Source organism: Neofelis nebulosa, chromosome 4, assembly GCF_028018385.1.
Source record: "Neofelis nebulosa isolate mNeoNeb1 chromosome 4, mNeoNeb1.pri, whole genome shotgun sequence".
NCBI lineage: Eukaryota > Metazoa > Chordata > Mammalia > Carnivora > Felidae > Neofelis > Neofelis nebulosa.
This window is the reverse complement of record NC_080785.1, coordinates 59642505-59665456: the sequence shown is the minus strand read 5'-3', so window position 1 is coordinate 59665456 and position 22952 is coordinate 59642505. Positions and strand designations below refer to the sequence as shown.

The 22952-nt window shown below is 35.6% G+C and overlaps 1 long non-coding RNA gene and 1 pseudogene across 3 annotated transcripts; one reads left to right on the top strand and one right to left on the bottom strand.

Annotated features, from left to right (window-relative positions):
* Positions 1-215: 215 nt before the first annotated feature.
* Positions 216-22457, top strand: LOC131509321 (uncharacterized). 3 transcript variants are annotated; one of them, XR_009260431.1, is made up of 4 exons: positions 216-341; positions 435-521; positions 6665-6817; positions 21468-22457. It is a non-coding gene; the product is annotated as an uncharacterized LOC131509321 (long non-coding RNA). The 3 variants fall into 3 exon arrangements; XR_009260432.1 differs by having other exon boundaries at positions 22072-22452; XR_009260429.1 differs by lacking the exon at positions 21468-22457 and having other exon boundaries at positions 6665-7323.
* LOC131511228 (U6 spliceosomal RNA) lies at positions 4231-4330 on the bottom strand (annotated as a pseudogene).
* Positions 22458-22952: the final 495 nt, after the last annotated feature.

Here is a 22952-nt window from a genome sequence, read left to right as displayed (position 1 = left end):
CATGGTAATAAGCATGTTTTGGTTTAAAAATTAGAATTGATCACAAAAAAATGTTGTAGTGGTCAGATCAGTAGGGACAGGTAAATGTTGTGATTTCAAAATTGTCAAATCTTATCTCCCTAAGCAACTGAGCAAACAAACAAACAAACAAACAAACCCAAAAGGCTATAGTCCCACCCCATTTTGGAAGTAGTAGCCTTGAAGGTAAGGGACCATTGAGAAACTAGCCTCATTCTCATAAACAGAAGCTGGAGTGGGAGGTGACAGTGGTGGCAGTGAAATTGGTGGCCTGGACCTGCTATAGTCCCAGCTGAGCCCCAGTCGATGAGAAGACCACACTGGTGAATATCTTACTCATTCCACACCATTTGAGACTGAGTTTCTTCTTACCTGTCAACATATTTTCTTCCTTCTCCTCTCTCTCCTTCTCGCAGATTGATGAGCCTAGAGGTTACAGCCTGCTTTTCAAGGTGATAATGAACTCACAGACTTCAGTACCACCTTCTGCTGGACAGTGTCAGGTTTGTGCTTTAGGGGAAGAGTACACAATACTTTCTCCACTTATAATAAACAAAGAAATAGAAATAAAGGTGCAACAGCAGTGAAGTCTTCAAACAAGAAGAGCCCATGCATACCCACTGAATAAAGAATATGCTGATTTAGAGAATCTTCCCCTGGGAACCAGGGATGGGAAACTAGAAGAGAAATGATTGGGCTATTGTTAATTTTTTTTCTTATTTTTCACTTTACACAATAAGGAGATTTTCACTTTTTCAGTACCTACTGTCAAAAAACAAATTAGGCTGAAGCATTGATACGGGCTAGAGAAGATTAAAGTACATTGTTTTACCTCCATTGCCAGGAGTCACTGGCAGTTATTTCCTTCCTTTCAAATATAGGTCAGTAGGTAAGTAGGTAGTAGGCAGATAGATAGATACAAGTATTTACATATATATATACACACACACACACACATACTGTATGTGTGTGTGTGTATTCATTATTATAAATAAAATTCTGTATCTTTTTTGATAAATATAAGCATCTTCTCATGTCATGAATTCATCTTCAAAGATATTTTATTGCATAGATAATAATCTATTATCATACAGATGTATCATAGTTTGTTTATCCAAAAGTACCCTATTGCTGGCCCTATTGCTGGAATTTTAGTTTGCCTGTGATGTTATAAATGATCCTATGATGAATATAATAGGATATTAATTTTTATCTAGCTGCAGTTTTTTTTAGGATAAATGCCTAGACATAGATCCGGTGTGAGCAATTATATGAATATTTGTCAAGGTTCTTGCCCCACATTGTTAAATTGCTCTCCCCATAGCAGTATTTAGGAAGACCCTTCTCCTTCCCACCAGTATTAACTATCTCCCAAAAAATCTTTACTGGCATTAATTTTAATACAATTTAAGCTCTGAGTCACAGTCGTTTTTTATTTTCCTTTCTATTTTTCCTTATTTCTATCTTTTTTGGGCATGAGGAGATCAAAATAGGATTCCTGGTAGAGCTCAAACATACACAAAATGACCAGCAACAGTTAAAAAAAGAACATGTAGTTCTAAAAATGTGCATAAGATTGGTCTATATGTTTACACTTAGGAAAATTGTTTTCTTAGGGCCATTTCAGTGACCTTGGGTTAATATTGCTTTTGAATCCCTCATGGTCAACATTGGCTAATTTTGAGCAGAGAAATTCCTAGAACTTATTTAGGCACTAAATATACTTAAAATAATATGGACCGTAGGTTAACATTATGTTTTAAGCTACAAAGAAGAACATTTGGATAAAAAGTTTGCCTCCAGCGATACCACAGAAATGGCATGATTTAAATATTTTGATTTGCACTATAAATCATGCTTATTTCATTTAACTATTTTGGAATGAAATCATTTACCCTTTGGAATATTTTGAAAACGTTTTATTTTACTAAAACAGAAAAAATGAAAACTGCTTGAGTCTGTAGGATTTTAGCTGAACTCGTAAAACAAACTCATCCCCACAGTTGTCAAATCAGATAGCTGTTTTATTTCCAATAACATTTGATCTTCATATTTGTCATTTCCTTTGTAGAAATTGTGGATTTATCACCTTTTCCCCCACAATGATTTTTTTTTTTTTTTACTTATCTACCTACCTATAACCTATCCATTTTTAGATATCGTTATTTAAACTTTAAGTATTATCTACAGCGCTAAAATACCTATGATAGTAATATTAAATTCTAGTCCCCCTCTACACGGCCCACGATTGCCATCAGGTTAATGTGGGTACTTTTAGACTTTGTTTTATGCATTTGTAAAAATTGATAATTGTAGAGAAAATGTACTGTTTTGGTCTTTTTTTAAATAAAAATTGTATCATACCTACCATGATACCAAAACCTGGTTTTTTTTTCCCCTTTATCAGTGCCTCTTTCCTTTAAATTGATGTCTTATTTTCCATACCACAGATTAGGAGTCCCTTTATACATAGACGTTGAGTTCACTTCCAATTCTTCCCTGTTAGAAATTTTTTATTTAAGAATACCTTCCAGGGGCACCTCGGCGGCTCACTCAGTTGAGCATCTGACTTCGGCTCACATCATGATTTCACAGTTCATAAGATTGAGTCCCACATTGGGCTCTCTGCTGTCAGCATGGAACCCACTGATCCTTTGCTCTGCTCTTGCTGCCCCTCTCCTGCTTGTGCTCTTTCTCTTTCAAAAATAAATAAACATTAAGAAAAATAAAAGAATACCTTCCATATCCCAACAGGAAAAAAAAATTATACTATTAGTGTAATACTCTTATAATGTTATGCTTAGATTATAATCATTTGAAATTTGTCTTTATGAATATGAGATATGAGCTAACTTTCTAAACATCTTTCTAAATAAGTAGATAATTCTCCCAAGAACTCATATTAAAAAATGAACCTCTTACTCCATTTATTTAAAATGCCACTTCTATGGTATCTTAAATTAGCATATGCTTTTCTCTATTTTTTTTTTTTTTTTTTTTTTTATTTTTATTTTTTAATTAATTAATTAATTTATTTATTTTTTAATATATGAAATTTACTGTCAAATTGGTTTCCATACAACACCCAGTGCTCATCCCAAAAGGTGCCCTCCTCAATACCCATCACCCACCCTGCCCTCCCTCCCACCCCCCATCAACCCTCAGTTTGTTCTCAGTTTTTAACAGTCTCTTATGCTTTGGCTCTCTCCCACTCTAACCTCTTTTTTTTTTTTTTTTCCCTTCCCCTCCCCCATGGGTTTCTGTTACGTTTCTCAGGATCCACATAAGAGTGAAACCATATGGTATCTGTCTTTCTCTGTATGGCTTATTTCACTTAGCATCACACTCTCCAGTTCCATCCACGTTGCTACAAAAGGCCATATTTCATTCTTTCTCATTGCCACGTAGTATTCCATTGTGTATATAAACCACAATTTCTTTATCCATTCATCAGTTGATGGACATTTAGGCTCTTTCCATAATTTGGCGATTGTTGAGAGTGCTGCTATAAACATTGGGGTACAAGTGCCCCTATGCATCAGTACTCCTGTATCCCTTGGATAAATTCCTAGCAGTGCTATTGCTGGGTCATAGGGTAGGTCTATTTTTAATTTTTTGAGGAACCTCCACACTGCTTTCCAGAGCGGCTGCACCAATTTGCATTCCCACCAACAGTGCAAGAGGGTTCCCGTCTCTCCACATCCTCTCCAGCATCTATAGTCTCCTGATTTCTTCATTTTGGCCACTCTGACTGGCGTGAGGTGGTATCTGAGTGTGGTTTTGATTTGTATTTCCCTGATGAGGAGCGACGTTGAACATCTTTTCATGTGCCTGTTGGCCATCCGCTTTTCTCTATTTTTAAACTCCTCTTCCACTGATGTAGTTATCAATTCTTATCCCACTAATATAATATTTTTAAAGTTTTTTTTTAAAAATTTTTTAATGTTCATCCATTTTTGAGAGAGAGAGAGCATGAGCAGAGGAGGGGCAGAGAGAGGGAGACACAGAATCCAAACACGGCTCCAGGCTCTTAGCTGTCAGCACAGAGCTCGACGTGGGACTCTTAACTCACAAACCACGAGATCACTGCCTGAGCTGAAGTCAGACACTCAACCGACTGAGCCACCCAGGCGCCCCTATAATATTTTTATTACTATAATCCTATAATATGTTTTATATGTAGCAGTCAAGGCCATCCCTTCATTTTCTTTTATACATTTATCTTGTTGTTTGTTTGTTTTTTTTTCCTGAGGCCGTACTCATCTTCTCTGTATAGTTCTAATTTTAGTATATGTGCTGCCCAAGCAAGCACTTGGTGATTTTTAAATATTCAATCTTCTTTGTGGATTTTAGGACAGGTTTTAAATTTTGGTTAAAAAAATTCTCTTTTTTATTAGTCTTGTGCTAAATTCATAGTTTGTTTTGAGAGAACAGACATCATTAAATATTAAACCTTCTCATTCATGAACAAAGTACTTTTCCCCTTTTATGCCTTCCAGTAAAGTCATCGTAGGATTATTCCCAAGTATTTGATGCGATTATTATACTATAAATAGACCTCTTGTTCTCTTTTATTTTCTCATTGGCTTACTGTTATGAATAAAAGCTACAGGTTATCATATGGTGAACTTGTATTTGGCCATCTTGATTAAATTCCCTTATCTACCCCACTGAGGTTTTCATATAAATGCTTGTATTATCTGCATATTGTCACAGTTTTATAACTTCCTTTCCAATATTTGAGTTGTTTTCTCTGTTTTGTTACACTGGCTGGGACCTCAAGTTAAAAGCTGAACAGTTTCCTTCTTCTTGTCCATATAAACCTATTTCATCACTAGGGATAGGGCTTGATGAGGGACTTGGGTAGATCCTTTTATAAATCAAGGAAATTACATATTTTTTTTTATTTTACAAAAAGCTTTTAAAAATTGTTGTAAACATCTTGAATTAATTTAGAATAACTTTTCAAAATCAAATGTGATGATCCAATGATTTTTCCTCCTTTAATATACTAATAGAGTACATTCCACTGAACGAGTTTAGTGGTAAGCCATTTTTGTATTCCCAAGAGAAAGCCCTACTTGGTCATGCTGCATTATTTTTACAGTGCATTGTTGGATTCAATGTGTTACCACTTGATTATTTTTAAAGTTTCTTTGAGAGGGAGAATGAGGCACGCCTGAGTTGGGGAGAGGCAGAGAGAGAGAATCCCAAATAAGCTCAGCCTGGAGAATGTGGAGCCCAAGGCAGGGCTCTACTTCATGAACCACAGGATCATGACCTGAGATGAGATCAAGAGTTGGGCGCTTAATGAACTGAACCACATACACACCCATTTTATTATTTATTTATTATTTATTATGATCTGCTTGTTTAAAAAAGAAATTTCCTGTTTCAAGAAGATTTGTCCATGTTCGCTTATAAAATAACCTGGGTCTGGAGCTATTAGTGAGGACTAGTAGGGAGCAAGTCATTTATTTCATTACCATTTCAATATCTGTTACTATTTTTTGTCTTTTTAGATTTCCAGGTCTTCTTTTTGCCAATGTTAGTAATTTTTAAATCTTGTGTAGATATAATTGAAGATAGTCTTATTTTTAAAGTCTATGCCTTTTTTCTTAATTGTAATTGTCAAAGGTTTGCCTGTTTCATATGAACTTTCATGGAATTATTTTTATTTTTTGAATTATGTCAATTATTTCAGTTTGCTTGATGCATCAATTATATGTATCTTAATTCCTTTCTTGGCTTTATTTTTGTTCTTTTAGATTGTTGGACTGATTGCTTAGTTCTTTGATTTTAAATATAATTTTCTAATAAATACATTTAAGATGAAAAAGTTTTCTCTAAATACAGCTTTGGCTACATATCACAGGTTTTGATATGTTAGGCTCTAATTTGAATCAATTCTAAACATACTTGTCTCAGCATTTGCTAATGTTACAACTTTCATTTTCTTCACTTATTTACTTTGCTGATTAGTTACCCTTTTATTCCTTTGATACTCAGGAGAGGTAGAATATTTATTCCCTGAAAATAGAAAAGCCTTGAAGACTAACTAGAGTGATCACACAATGACTAGAGACTGAACAATACACAGCATTTCATTCTTATGAATATGAATCCTTAACCTATTACCTGGAACAAATGTTATACATTTAATGGCCTCTTTTCTTTGAAAAAGACTTAACACACTCCTTTGAGAAAGAAAAGAATAAGAGTCACTTGACACTGGAATTGAATTCAAAGGGGTGACACTAAGCAAGGTCACATTACTATTACTATTATTATTAATTATTATTATTATTAATTATTATTTTCATTTATAGGCTTTAGAAAAAGGCTGTTCTGGGGCTTGTGGGTGACTCAGTTCAGGTCAGGTCATGATCTCACAGTTTGTGAGTTAGAGCCCCGTGTCAGGCTCTGTGCTGACAGCTCAGAGCCTGGAAACTGCTTCACATTCTGTGTCTCCCTTTCTCTCTGCCCCTCCCCCATTCATGCTCCTTCTCTGCCTCTTAAAAATAAAAATGTTAAAAAATGAAAAAAAAAAAGAAAGAAAAAGACTGTTTCTAATTATCTCCAAAGTCCAGTATCATCCATCCATTTCACTGATTGTTTTGTTTTGTTTTGTTTTGTTTTGTTTTAGGATATTAATTGTTCCCTCCCATAGCCCTGAATGAATACAAAGCCCTAAATTGGTAAGGAAGGCTATTGGACTGGTAGGAAATATTTCTCATTGCCTGGGAAAGGAAGAATTGGTTAGATGGTGTGAAATTCAACCGTGGGACTCATATCTCTGGTAGGTTATGCTGTTTCTAACAAAACCATTGTGCACACTCATATCCTCTTTTACACCACCTTAACACAGAATTCTGCTAATGTAACTTACTAAGGTAAATGTTTCACACAAAACCCAGTTTTGCAGACATTTTATTTTTTGATGTTTTGATTATCACCTTTCACCTCACAGGGTTTTAGAGAGCCAGAAACTCTTTTTTTTTCTTTTTTTGCAGTGCACAGACTTTCTGTTTCCCTCACTTTTCATATACATTTTTGAAGATGATTGGCTATGAATCTAATCTTGTTAGCACCATGACCTTTCCACCACCAAGTTGTAAGAACTACCTGTTAGACCACTGCATAATACCATTAGGAAGTAAAAGGCATGGGGTATATGAAGTTATCAGGCAAAATAGTATTTGTTCCCTATTGATATATATCTAACAAAACATTATATAAAATACTTTCTACCTGCTTTAAACAGTTTGTATTAATTCTCTTTTTCATTTTAAGATAAATAATATTTACACTTCAATTAAAATTTAACTAAATTTGGCAAGCTGTGGAGGTTCAAAAGTTCGTGAAAGTCCAGAAACCTTCATATTTTACTTGAACACTCATTTTTTAACCTTAGCTGTAAAGCTACTTTGGTCTGGTTATTTCCTACTTAAAATTACTAATCCTTGTGCATTATAAAGGAATTGATAAAGTAAATATGACATTGGAGTTGTTGATATGACATTTCCCTAAATAAAGAAAGAGAAAGTATGTTTTTTTGCTGGCTTATAAGAATTAAGCAGGCTTAATTTGTAACCTTTAGTGGCCAGTAAAAATTTAAACAAAAAAATGTTCAATGTAAGAGTAAATTCTAGATAAGAAGGAATAGCCATCATTTGACAAAAAATAAAGCTCTGACAATGAAATACGAAGAAGTCTAAGGAAAGAGATCTATAAGAATTTTTACTATAAATTATATATTTGTATCTACTTTTATTTTATCAGAAAAACAGAGATTCCTGTATTTGATTCTTAATTAGTAATCATTATGGAATATTAAGTTAAAGAGGTATTTTTTTTAATTTCCACTTCTATAAAACATTTTGCTCACTTAAATCAAGACAGTAAGTAAAGATCAAAATCCAAATACAGTTTTTGCCATCTCTTGGTCCAAGTTACAGAACATGATCTTCTTTATCTTAAGGGGAATTTTCAATGTGAAAGCAAATTATCTTCAGCACAATCATGTCCTCTTATCATGGTAAAATTAGCTTTGTTCCGAGGAGAAAGGTTTCTGTGGTATCTTAGGAAACTTTTAAGTATGGATTAAAAAATCTTAACTTCCTTAATTTAAATACTTCCTCATATTTTTCTATTGTCAACTTACTAATAGAAGTAGTATTTTTCAAAAACTAATTTTATAATTAAAATTTTAGTTAGTCCATCTGATCTCTCAACTTGTTTGTTTTGTAAGAGATATCTAAAACCCCAGCACGGAAAATAAAATGTGAAAAAGACTTTATTTCTATCCCTGGCATGATGAAATTGGGCTTACGTACAGAAAGTAGTTCAGTTACTTTGGTTAAAAAAAATTTAGGTCTCGCCATGAAGATAGTGCTGTGTCAGTTGAAAAGGTGGTGCTGTTGATGATGGATATCGTCTGTACAAGCAGGTGTCACAGGAAAGATGAATGTGGTCATAACAGTCCTTTCCATGATCTTTGTGCATATAGATTGTCCTTTGATTGTTGTGGTTATTATTCACAGTGCCTGGAGCTACTTGTAACCCAGTCCTGGAAATGCTCAATGGCTCCAGTCTTCCCTCTTTTCCTATGGCTGCCTGCCAGCTGGTCTGTAGGCTGCAGTGGTTTCTCCCAGAACTGCATTTCTCTTAAAGCTCACCCCAGAGCAGCAAAAAGAGTGTATTTTTTCTACCTCCAAATTTACGTCTTTTCCTCTTGAGTTCACTAAGCAACCATCTGGACAGCCTGTTGTAATGCATTTACTGCTTTTAGCCATTAAATCAAAAGTGAAGTATTTAGCATTCTTTCACTGATAAATCTAACTTCTTCATAGTGAGTAAATCATGGGATAGATCACCAATTAATGACAAGCCATTCACTCACTCTGGTAACCTTAAAATCATTCTGTCAACATTTCTGTTTTGTGTTCTTTTTGGATTTAAGTTACTATCTGTGGGAAACCCTCATTCAGCATTGCTAGAATGCAGGAAATTTAGGTTATAGTTTTCTTCCCCCTCCCTTTTTTTCTTACTTTATTTTGGAATAGACCATAAATAATTTGTGATCCATTTACATGATTCCATCTACTTTTTTGAAAATACCTCACCACCAACGCTAAAAGAAAAGCTGGTGTTGATTGTATGTGCTAATTGCTTCATATACACTATTTCATGGCAACTCTATGAGGAATGAGTGCTATTATTATGAGTCCTGTTTTGCTAATAGACATGAAGAGGTTAATTAACTACACCAGGTCATATAAATAGTACGTAGTAAAACCAGGCTTTGAATCTACTCGTCTAACCCCAGAGCTTCAGCTCCTTCTCTCTCTTTTTCTCTCTGTCTCTCTGTCTCTCTGTCTCTGTCTCTCATTCTCTCATTCTCTCTGTATATATATAGACAATAAGCTTACTATCTACAAGCAACTTTTCTAATGTTCTATACATATTAACTCAATCTTCATAATAACTTTAAAGTAAGTACAAGTATTATATGTTCTGTATAGATAAGAAAATTGAGGCCTAGAGAGGTTAACTTACTCATGTCAGCACACCTGGTAGGTAGACAAACTAGGAGCCCAAGCATTTTAGTTCCAGAATCTGTGTTCTCAACCTCTGTGAAAAATGCTCATGGTAAAAACATGCAAAAATCTCTAGTAATAGAAGTCTACCTGTATGAGGATATACTTGCTGAAATAGAATATGTTATTTTTATTCAAGCATATCTTTGTTTTCCACCTCTATTGTCAATATTTATTAATTATCAATTTCCCACAAGTGACAATCCCATGAATATTTATATTTTACAAAAACCACATTATGTTTCAGATTCATCTCAGTTAATCATGATTGATGTTTTTCTAGGCCTTATATTTATATTTGGCTTATTAATTCTAAAAAGGGATCAAGTAAAAAGAGGGGGGAGATACATGAGAATGGAATTAAGGTGCATAGCAACTTCAGTTTGGGGAAGGATAAAGAAATCTCAGCTGGAAACATAAAGATGAGTTAAAAAACCCAAGGCCTATCCATACCCAGGGTCACATTCACAGTATGAGGTTCTAACTGATATAAACAAGCCACTGATGACCAAAGAGTTATTCCAAACATAGTCCTCACAATGCTATGATTAATAATACCTCATAATAGTAGGATTAATAATAAACTTGTCATTGTTACTGTGCAGTAGAAAGAAACATCATAGTTTCGCCCAGTGTGACCATTTGATTAATGATTTTCATCTCCTCTCTTAGATAAATTCTGTAATTTCAGACATGGCCTGTTTTAAATGACTAGTATATATTCATCATGAGTATGTGCTCAATGTTGAGCCCAGAGATGCCTCTCAGTAACTACTGAAGGAGTGAATGTATGAATGCAGATATAATAATGACTGACGTTGAAGTGCCCATAAGCCTGAATATAACCCCTTGTGTACCAGATACAAAGCCTACAGTACCAAGAGTGAGTTTGTCTCACCAGATAATGGGCCACGGATGCCATTGTGTTTCCTACATTGGTGGAATGGCTGAGTCATGAGTAGGACAAACTGACCATATAGAGTCTGGGGACATTTGTCTGTGTGTACTCCTTGATTCGAACTAAACCAATCACTCTCCCTTAGTATATTTGACCCAGTGGATCGCCCCTTCCTTCTTGATACCATTTCTTTACTTCCTTTCCAGGACACTCTCCTGAGTGTTCCTATTGTATCATATATATATATATATATATATATATATATATATATATATATGTATGTATGTATATATATGTATATGTGTATGTATATATGTATGGTATGTATATGTACATATATGTATATATGTATGTGTATATGTATATATGTACATATATGTACGTGTATATGTATGTATATATATGTATGTATATATGTATGTATATATATGTGTGTGTGTATATATATATATATATATATATATATATATATATATTAAAGTGTTTTTCTTTAGAAGAGCAGACTTGTAAATTTTTGATCAGATCCAGTTTATCAGTTTTTTAACAGAGTATGCTTTTAGTGTCTCATCTAAGAAGTCTTTACCTAATGTCAGATCACACACATTTTCTCCATTGTTGTCTTCAATATGTTTATAGTTTCAATTTAGCAGTTAGGTTTCTGATGTCTTTTGAGTTAACTTTTGTACATGGGTTGAGATAGGAATCAAAGTTCATTTTTGCATGTGGGTGTCCATTTACTCCAGGGCTGTTTCTTGAGAAGATTGTCTTTTCTCTACTACATTGCCTTTGAATCTGTCAGAAATCAGTTAACTAATATAATGAAAGGACAAGATACCAAGTGAGAGAAAATGTCTGAGAATCACATATTTGACAAGGACTTGCCCCACAGTAAAAAAAGGAACTCTCAAAATACCACAGTAAGAAAACAACCCAGTTAAAACATGGTAAAAAAAAAAAAAAAAAAAAAAAAAAAGAAAGAAAGAAAAGAAAGAAAAAACAACAACCTACCAGACACTTCAGCAGACAGAATATTTGGAAGGCAAAGAAACACAGGAAAAGATGTTCAACATCATTAACCACTGGGGAAATGCAAATTAAAACCATGCTGAGTTACCATCACACCCAAGTTAAAATGGCTAACACTGGTGAAGATGTCGAATAACTCATACATTGCTGGTGGGAATACAAAGATAAAAATAAATGGTTGGTTGGTTACTGGTTTCTGTCTAATTGAATCCTGTAACATTAGACTTGCATGTTTGTGTGACCTGGAAATTCCCAAGTAATCACTTTTGAGTAGCAGATGTTTAGATAAGTTAACAAGTTCTTAAGGAAATAAATCCTTTTATGATTATTTCAGAAAAGAAAAAGGACATTGAGACCAAGATAAAATTTTCCTGCTTTAATTTCCTAAGACAACAAGGATCTATCATTTTCAAAACAACTTTAACTTTAGAGCGTGTATTGCCTTATTTGCAGGATTAGGTTATGAAGATAATCTTTTAAGTAGATATAACACATTAAGATGTAGATAAAAAACAATATTTTGGATGTGATGTAAAATATAATGATATAAGGGGAGGTATCTAGAAAAAATGAGATTGATTTTTTTTCTTTGTGCCTTACTTACTGGAATTATTGAGGAATAAATAGTTCTTTAGAACTAGCAAGACAAACAAGATCCCCCTCACTGCCAAATCATTGAGCTTCTCAAGTTCAAAAGCACTTTTCAGCTATTGCCTAGAGCCATTTCATCGTTGTTGATGACAGCAAAAGAGTGGTTCATTTTCTCTTTTACAGTGTTATGCCCTTTAGCTAATTCTGATTAAAACTGCTACACTTGTTTGGTGAGAATTTTTTCAACATTCCGTGCTGAACATATCCACTGTTCACACCCAGACCACATAAGTTCAGAGCCTAGAGACAGCTTCCAAAACACAAATGCAAAAGAAAAAGAAAACACGATGATGTGAGACCTTAACATTAATTTGCCAATCTGTTGAGTTGTTTATAAACCTGACTTTAACTTTCAAGTGCCAGCTCAGGCTTTGTAATGAGACATTTAGGGTGACGACTCTGAACAGTTCACTTGTTTCACAGGCCAAAGGTCAACTCATAGTTGAAAAGTTTTACCTGAGACCTCAGAGAATTAAGTAATGCTTTTCACAGGTCAAAACATCTACTGGCTGTGCTCTTCACTTTCTGGTAAACATTGGCCTAATGTGTGAAGAGAAAGGTATATAACACAAGAGTCATGACATAACGTTCAGCACTGTGAGCATGAATAGTCAACAGTCACCGTTTCGCCTCACTGTACTTGGTGCTGTTTCTGTTAAACAAAATACTTTCCAGACATAAAGCCCTGCTACTTAAAATTCAGGCATAAAAACATTTTCCTGAGACTGGTTTATATCTAAACTTTCTACAAATGCCCATGTGTCAGTGCCCAACCATGACTTCAGTTTAATGTCAACACACAGATAGGAAAACTCATGCATAGACCATATTTATTGAATTATTTCCTATCATAGCCTCATTGAAATGCAAAATGCCTACTGCTTAGAAAAACATATAAATCAATTACCCTAATCTGGAACTTGCAGGCAGGATATCAAATGAAATTTTAGGGCCTTATTTCATCTGTATATGAAATTGATAGCTGAGAAATACGAGTTTATCAAGGACATTTTTAGCTTGTTATAGAAACCATTGCACGCTCATGTCAAAAAATTTCATATTTTTTTAGGGATAAGTAACTTCTGTTGGCTTTCTCCTTTTAGCTCATTTACAGTAACTCCTAATTCCTGACTCAGAGCATAAAGTAGGAAAGAAGGTGTGGGAAAAGAGTAGAACATTTCAGGTTTGAAGAGTCTCAGTGTGAGACGCTGTAGGGACTTTAATCAGAAGGACTTGAGCCTGTGGATATGGCAGTATTGCAGAGAAACCTGAGCTAAAAATGCAGATTTGTGTCAAAGCATATTGGTGCTACAAGAAGCTACATAAATGAGGAGACACAACCCACTAAGTTTGAGTTGTGAGGAAGGCCACCTTGGGTACAGGAACATTTATGGGATGGGTAGAAGAAAACTCCATGAATAGAAGGGAAAGTAGAGGGCAAAAATAAGATATGGTGCAAATAAAAGCCAAAGGAGGGGAGAGCTCAAGGAGGAATGAATAGCCCATAGTATAATCAGACAATGCTGAGACATCAGGTAAGATAAGCATCCCAGAGTCATCTGTTTTAGAAATTAAGAGATCATGTGTGCCGTAGACTGGTAGACTTCAGCAGCATGGTGTGACTGGGCCATGAGCAATAGGAGGCAGTTTTTCAGTTAGCCTGATGGTGTAGAGAAAGTAATGCCATAATCACAAGGGATAAAATGCAGGGTGGAGGATTTTTTTTTCCCTTTTAAGAACAGAGAACCCTAAGCTTATTCCCTTAGCGAGAGTCAAAGGTAAGGGAACAGTGATATCCCAGGTTCTTACCTTGTGATCAAAGAGTAACATCTTTTGTCCAGGAAAACAACTCAGGCCCCCCTCAAGAAAGCTTCTATAGATAATACAGGAGGAATCAAACGAAAGGAAGGCATAAAAGAGCAACCTATAGTCTCTCCCTAAGAAAGTGGTGTGGCCTTACTGGAAAGGGGGAAATTCTGTCAGAGGCCTAATTTGGAAAGGCAAAATGGTGAGAAGGGCCAGCTTGGAAATATTCCACACAGATCTTCGTTGTCGGTGTTGAGTAACATCTAAATGGGGTGGCCATGAGAAGCCCAAGAATAGGCAAAAACTCCACAAAGTAAAGTAAATAAACCTGACATAAGTCAATATTTATTCCCTGATTTTTACCACTGCCTCCACTAACAAAAAATACTTTCATCTATTCTTATATTTTTATTTGAGATCGTTTTCAACTGGACTTATGCTCAACATACCATATTTCCCAAAAGTTTTTTTAAAATATTTAAAGTTAATTTAAAGTAGATACCCATTAAAAAAAAATACTCCTGACTCAGGTAATTTAGGTCCCTGTGATATGGCACAGTATTTGATAATATTCATGTTGTAAAAACAGATCATTGACAAAAATAATTTTTCCTTTGAGCAGTTGCAGTATAAACAATGTTTAAAAGACTATAATTTTATATTATTTTATCTTATAGTATGTTCTCAGTTGCTTGAATTACTGATAGATATCTTCTAAATTAGTTGTTGCTCCAAATGCTCAGCTACAGTTTTAAATGCCCAAATTTATGATATGCTTGTTTAGAATATATGTATATCAATAACTATAATCCAACAGAAATCGAAGTCATCACAATAAAATATATAGTGAGTCTTTGCTATTTGTTGTGCCTTTTGTTTTTAAAAGCCTTTTGTATTTGTTATGCCTTTTGTTTTTAAAAGCAGAAAGAGTTGAGTTTTCTTTGTCAGGAGTGGTGTACATTCGGAATAATTTTCAGTAGTTAGAAGGTGCTACAAGATATGTTATTTCTTAACAGACAGCCATTTAGATGTTTTCATAATGGCAAAGAAAGATAGAGAAGGTTAGGATGTGCCCATCTCTTGCTCAAGAGGACAGTTTTAAAACAGGAGTCCCCATTAAGCAGAAGACTTAAACCTTGTAAGGGAAGCTGGTTTTCCCCAGGTGAGCTGACCCTTATCAGTAAACGTAGGGTGTTCCTGATGGTGAGACTGACTTCTTGGATTTTTCTGTGCTTCTGACTTGAAACTGTAAATATAACCATGAACATGACAGGTCTATAGCACAATAAGGACATTTACCCTAGTGTTTTCTCATGGCAGTAGGAAAGTTTGTTTATTCATTGCCTCTTAGTGGGGTAACGTATCTCTGATCAACTAGAAAAGATTTTTTTTTAATTTTTATTTTTTAAATTGTGGTGAAATACAGGGGCGCCTGGGTGGCTCAGTCAGTTAAGCGGCCGACTTCAGCTCAGGTCATGATCTCGTGGTCCGTGAGTTTGAGCCCTGCGTCGGGCTCTGTACTGACAGCTCAGAGCCTGGAACCTGTTTCAGATTCTGTGTCTCCCTCTCTCTGAGCCTCCCCCGTTCATGCTCTATCTCTCTCTGTCTCAAAAATAAATAAACATTAAAAAAATAAATAAATAAATTGTGGTAAAATACACATAACATAAAATTTGCCATTTCAACTATTTTAAAGTGTATAATTCATTGGCATTAAGTATGTTCATATTGTGCAGCGAGCATCATCATTTATCTCTAGAACTTTTTTATCTTCCCAAACTGAAACTCTGTACATATTAAATAAAAATTCCCCTCACCACCTTCTCCCAGACCCAGGCAATCACCCTTCTATTTCTTGTCTCTATGAATTTGACTACTCTAAGTAACTCACAGAAGTGAAATCAGACAATATTTGTCCTTTTGTGACCGGCTTATTTCTCTTAGCCTAATATCCTCAAGATTCATCCATGTTGTAGCATGTGTCAGGATATCTTTCCCTTTAAAGGCTGAATGATATTCCATATACATATATGCCATGAATAAAAATGTTCATGTGCACCTTATAACCTAAGCTATATGGACATAATGTCTAAAAAATTATTAAAAACTGAAAATTGAATTGATGAATTGTGTGGAACAATCTGAAGGTATGGAATCCCAAAAATACAGATTTAATTTAAATATGGCAAATTGAATTTCTAACAAATAAAATTAGACATTTCTTTAGCATGGACCAATTAATAGGAGAGACAGATGATAATGACTTTAAACTGTATATGATCACTCAGATAATTTTAATCTTTCCTATAATAGCTTTGAAATGAGAAAGATAGCTGATGGTTGCACAGCATTGTGAATGCACTATGTGCAGCTAAATAGTACATTTTATTTATTTATTTATTTATTTATTTATTTATTTATTTATTTATTTATTTTAACCTTATATATTTTGAGAGAGAGCAAATGAGCAGGGGAGGGGCAGAGAGAGAGGGAGAGAGAGAATCCCAAGCAGACTCCGCACTGTTACCACAGAGCCCTATGTTGAGCTCCATCCCACAAACCAAACCTTAAGATCATGATCTGAGCCGAAATCAAGAGTCAGATGCTTAACCAATGGAGCCACCCAGGCACCTCTGAATGGTATAATTTAAAATGGTCAATTATATGTTAAATTTACCTCAGTAAAGAAAAATGTTATAATGATGGAAATTTCCTTTAACTTTCTACTGTGATTGCATTTTTAATATAAATACACATGTTGGTAGACAGTGTTGATACACATTTGTATTACAATTTAGAGGATTAACTTAATATTAAAAAGCAAAGAGGCAGGAAAAAGCTCTATGGAAATGCCTTTGTACATATGATTCTCTCTGCTCAGAATATTTCTCAATGTCTGCGCATCTGCAGAGTCCAACTCATTGGCCATTTCCTCAGAGCAACTTTCCCCATTTCCTAAAAATAAAAGTTTCCCCCTTTTTGTACTTCTGTATAGCCTTAGGTTCTGCCTAATTCCCCCTGCTAAACTTAAAGTTCTTTGAGGCCAGAATCATGCTTTCTTCTTCTTCGTATTTACCAATCATACAGTACATGCCCAGTCAATGCTAGTTATGTGGAAACTCTTTGAGTTGAATTAATTAAAATTGATTTTCTAGCTCACTGGGTTTTACAAGCCATTGTTTTACTGTAATTGTTTTCTCAACTGCTCTATCCATTTGAAAGAAAGAACATGAACAAAGAAACTTACAGTTAGACCTGACTACTTCATGAGGTCATATGCAACTTAAGTGGTTAAACAGGTATTTGCCCATTCTCTTTAAGAAGCATGCATTTCTTATTGCTTTACTTTTAAATTAGTTGCTACCCATGTGTTTTGTTTCTATTTTAAAACAAAATGTTTCTTGACTTCTCTTATATGTCTCCTTGGTCTACTCATCATAACCAAAGCAGTTCAGTTTTCTAATAAATACCCATGCTATGGAAAGCACTGCACAATATCCTGTTGATGACAGTCACTGTTCTTGAAGGACTGAAATAGGGTCAGTATAGATAAGCCATATACACATGAAATCATTTAAAGTCGAGGGCGAAACAATTATCCAATACAAAATTATAGACGATAGAACAAATTGATCATAACACAATTATTTATAAAATACTTTCCTCCATGCTGGATATGAAACTATTTCCCATGAAACAAAAGATCAAACAGAATGAATCAGTATGTGATACTAAAACATGAGCCTTGAGAAGTGGCTAAGTTTTAAAGATCTGCAGATAAAGACATACAAAACAAGGCATCCTAGATAGACAGGAAAAGACAAAGAAGGTCAATGTCATGATAGCCAAGGAAGGAGATTCTTGTTTGGAAAATGGGCAGTGATAATCTAGGTCTCCAGGAAAAGATTAGAAAGCTCTGAAGCAGTAAATAATAATAAGATAGATGGTTGTAATGGAGTTGCAAATTTACTCACATCCTCAGATTTGAAAAGAAACCATGGCCTCTTTATTTCTTGGTGACACCTGGATTGTTTTCATCATATGCACCTACAAGGTAGGAAGAACTAAAAGAAAAAGTAACAATTTAGTCTCATCCCCAAACTAAATCCTCTATAATAATAATCTATGGTAAGATGAACAGAATCTTAGATAAGGCTTTCTCCTGAGCCCTTTTCTAACAAGGCTTCTACAGTTTGGAAGTGTGTGGTTTAGTTGATCATTGTAGAAGCTGTGGGAAGGGGTCACCTCTGGTGTGAAGTATCTGGTTTAGTTTGCTGCCTCAGCCCAGTGGCAATGGAAGGTCTTCCAGAACATCTGAGCAGTGTTCAGGCATCTGCTATGGAAACGTGAGCTAATGAAACTCACATCTGGACACCCTGGATTTGCTCGGGGCACAGTCCACTTCCTGCTGACTCAGCCCCTCTGTAACCTTCACAGGCACTTGATTACTCATCCACTGAGCCTTGACTTCTGAGCTTCCTGGGGCAACCCCCAACCAGTCTCTCAACTTACTTGTGCATGTCCTCGTCAGGGAACACAGGCACTGTAGATCCTATCTGTGACACAGAAGAAGCAGGTGAAAGAGGAAGCCAGACTCAGGTTGTCTCTCCAACACCAAGTTCACCTGATCCATCTGGCCCGGATTAATGAGATACTTTGGAGCATCTTGTTTTATTTCACACACTTTCCCCATTAGGACTTCAGCCTGGAAAAGAGATATCTAGCCATGTGTGTCTCTGCCTTCTTCTACCTGGCCCTCCTTTTCTCTTCCCATCAACCCTTGGCACCACAGGGTAAGATTTTCTTTCTTCTTCTTTCTTTATGGCTAAAACCTTTTTTTTTCCCCAAAAACTCTATGATCAATCTTGCTAAGCCAGTTTCTAGAAATTTTAAAGGGAGAAACGAGGGATTTTAGGAAATCCTCTCAAAGTCTGGCTGTCAAGACTACTGTCTGTCTGCATACTGCCTTTGGGAAGTTCTCACTCTTTCTTGACTTCTCTGCTGTGGCTCTCATAATCACCCCCAAGATTCCAAGTCTGCCTAAGGAAACAACTATTCACAAGGAAATGCAAAGACATAAGCATATTACACTTCTCAAAATAGTATATTTGTTTACTTTCTTATAATGCTATTCTTTCTCTAACAGGAAAATACTTAAATGATACTTCTGTGCTCTTTCAAATTTTCCTGAAGAGAAAACTGAAGCTTGTTTCATTTCTGAACTTCTAATGCCCCCCCCCCCTTTTTAAAGGACTTTGTATTTTTAGAGCAGCTTTAGCTTTACACAAATAATGAAGGGAGGTACTAACATTTTCCAAATACTCCCGGCTCCCACACATGCAGAGCTTCCCCCATTATCAATGTCACTCACCACAATGGTGCATTTTCTACCAGGATGAACCTTCACTGACACAGTTACCCAAATTCCACAGTTTACCTTAGGATTCACACTTGGTGTTGGACATTCTGAGGGTTTGATAAATGTACAATGACCCATATGATCACAATCACCTCACAGAGTATTTTCACTGTCCTAAAATGCCCTTTTTAAAAAAACATGTTTTCCATGTTCACATATATATTTTTTCTTGGTAACTATTGTTACATTCCCTAGCTTTCTAATGTTTTAAAAACATAATGTTTACATTTACTTATTAATTTGTTCAGATTAATTTCTGCATCTTAAAGATAAAACCTAATTCGGTTTGTGTAAATTTTGAACCAAATGCATTAGCACCACTGTGTACCATACCTCTTCAGAGAACAGTGCTTGCTGTTCTCTGCAAACTTCAAAAGGATTTCTTATATTTTCCTACTGGTGTTTGATTATACTTGCCTGTTAACCTTTTGAGTGTGAGACAAATTCCATGAATGTAGATAGTAATGTGTGTTTCATTTTTCTGAACTTTTAGTAGAGTTGGTAGTTCTTTTCTAGCTGTTTTTAAACGTCTCAATTGTAGATGCATTTTTGACAGAAAAATTAAATCTGAGGATATATATATTTGCAAGCTTCAGAGTAAGTGAAATTCAGAGGTGTGATTTAATCAGTGAAAAAGTGGTAGACACTATTTTGACCACAAGTACCAATCATATCAGTGGGAAAGGATGTTTGAACTAGAAGGGTAGAGACATAAACTCATTTTAATTTCTCTCCATCTTCCTTGAGTATTTTATCAGATTACCATGCATAGAAACTTGCTATTCTGTGGTTACTCACTTCTAACATTGTAAATGTCGAGAAATGCCAGACTATCACCGTGGACTAAAGTGTGATTGTTTGGTGTGCATGTGGTTTCATACCCAAGTGAGTCATTCTGCCAAGAACCTTGAGAATATCAGTCCAGTCTAGACATTTCAATCTTAATGATTGACACACCAGCACTGGCATAAGATCATGTATCATCAGAAGGAGGATGTAGGTGTAAAACGATTCTGTGCAAATACAAACATCATATATTTAAACCCACAAAATCTTGACTAGTCATTTCCTCTACTAAACCTTTCCATTCCCGCCACTTCCATTTATTATCACTTGTATCAACAACTGTTCATCAGGAAACCTCTTATCTGTAGAATAATCTCTTCCTGTCCTACTTGTATTTCCAGCCTGCCTTAGTAGCTTCAGTAAAAATCTGTTGAATGAATCCTGACTTCAAGGGACTTACAGGAAAGCCACTGCAAAATATGCACCTCTGATGCTCGTATCCAACTGTTTGTCTCCTCAGTTTCTTCCCTAAGTATTTCTTAATGGCTTGTAGAAATTCTTCACTGATTTTCACAGTGTTCTCTTATTTTTACCAACTAGCAGATATGACTATACCTATGAATGATCATATAAATGTGTTACCAGATATTGTTTTATAGAAGAATCTAATTTAATTGCAAGATATTATTTAAGTTGAGAGAGTATCTATGGGAACATCAGTCACTTTAGCATGAATAAATATGCTAGTGATAGTCATAGCAATTAAAGTGGAAGTTTGGAAAACTGGATCTTAATTTCATCCCACACTATTCCTTTGGGCCTCAATCTTTAAAAGGTTTTAAGATGTTGGAATCAACTGGTAAATATATTATGAATCCTATAAATCTCTTATGAAGTATTTTGATAAGCATGATATAAAAGGATATATACTGAAGGCATAGCCTACCAAATATTATCGGTATGTATTGTTTTCTTTATTGAGAAAAGGCATAATTCTTCATGGTATAAAAACAGAATATTCTTTTAGAATTACCAAGGATAGCATGCTTTATAAGGATAGACATGATGAGAAGTTCCCATTTGCCTAGGGAGGGTACCCTTTAGGTTTTAAAAATTGGAGAGAAAACTACCCAGTGTTTTGGCTGAATCCAAATCAGGGCTGCTGTTCAGATGATACGCCCATATCAGTTGCTAAATTATAAATATTTCTGTACTAGTTGGTATACAGCTTCCTCCCTGATTTACTTGCCCTATTCCTTTCCAGAAACAGTGGACCTCCTTACAAACAAGCCACTGCCTGATGAATGATCTCCAGGATCCTTCTTGGGTTCTAGGGCCAGCTTCAGTCATAATTCCCCTGAATTCATACAGCATCACCTGCTGGGTCATTGTGACTTTAGGCCCACCGTACATGATGCATTGGAATCTCCATAGCAAACCTGAATGAATGTTCAGGCAGCACTGAAGATAACAGGCAGAGCAGAGGACATACTACTAGTCACTCTGCCAAAGGCCATGCCTGAGGTACAGCTACACCTCTCACAGCTCGAATGCTCCACTAGAGAGGTTCCACTGCTACCCAGCTATTCAGACCTAACTGCCATCATGCTGTAAAGCTGCCTGCCCCCAGAAAGCAGCACCTTGCCCATGGTATTCGCCTACCACATACAAATCCAATAGATTATGTTCTATTTTTCTCATCCATGAGCAACAGGAAGTAGCAAAATCTTCAACCTGAATAGTTGTGGTAATGTTGGGGAATGTTCCAGCATGCATAATGCTAGGGAGATATCTGCCCCAACCAAGAGTAAGTAGTGCTGATAACTTGGCCCACAATTTGCTAAGGCCAATATTTTTTCTCCCACCAGAGCATCTCTTTAGCAGACAGGCTACTGACACAGGAACAAGCTAATCTGGATTGCCCAGTGAAATATACAAAAGCAGCAGATACTGTGGACAATAAAGGCAAATTCTTTTTTCCTGAACTGAACTTAAAGTACTGAAAAATAAACATGCTCTCATTTGGGAGAAATGTTTTTACCCTCTACTCTAACATTGTACCAACTTTCCTTTTGATTAATGGTATCAAGAACCTGTTGCTTTTTTGGGCAGGGGTGGGGCGCTTTTTTGGTCCAGTTTTCACTATAATGCCTATGTCTTCCTGATTCTTAGCTCCTTGTCTTTAACCAACCATAGTAGACACAACAATGACTCCCAAAGATGTCCTAGTCCTAATTCCTGGAAGCTATGAATATATTATGTTACAAGGTAGAAGGGAATTATGGTTACAGGTGGAATTAAGGTCACTTCTCAGCTGATTTTAAAATAGGGAGATTATTTTGGATTGTTTGGGTAGACTCAGTCTACTAATAGTCCTTAGCAGCGAACCTTTCCTGGCTTTAAATCACAAAGAGAGAAATGATGATGAAAGAAGTGCTAGAAAGATTCTACTTCAAAAGGGGTTGACCTGCCATTGCTGGCTTTAGTGATGGAGACGGGGGCCATGAACTGAAGTACATGAACAGCCTCCAGAAGTTCCAGAAATGAATATGGCCCTGCTGATGCCTTCATTTTTAGCCCCGTGAAACCCAAGGTGCACTTCTAACCTATAGAACTATAAGTTATTATGTTTGTATTTTTTAAGCTATTGGAAGTGGTAATTTGATACAGCAGCAGTAGAAAACTAGTACAGCAACCTTCCCCACACCCCACATTAAAAAAAGAGAAAATAAAACTAAATAAGAGAAGT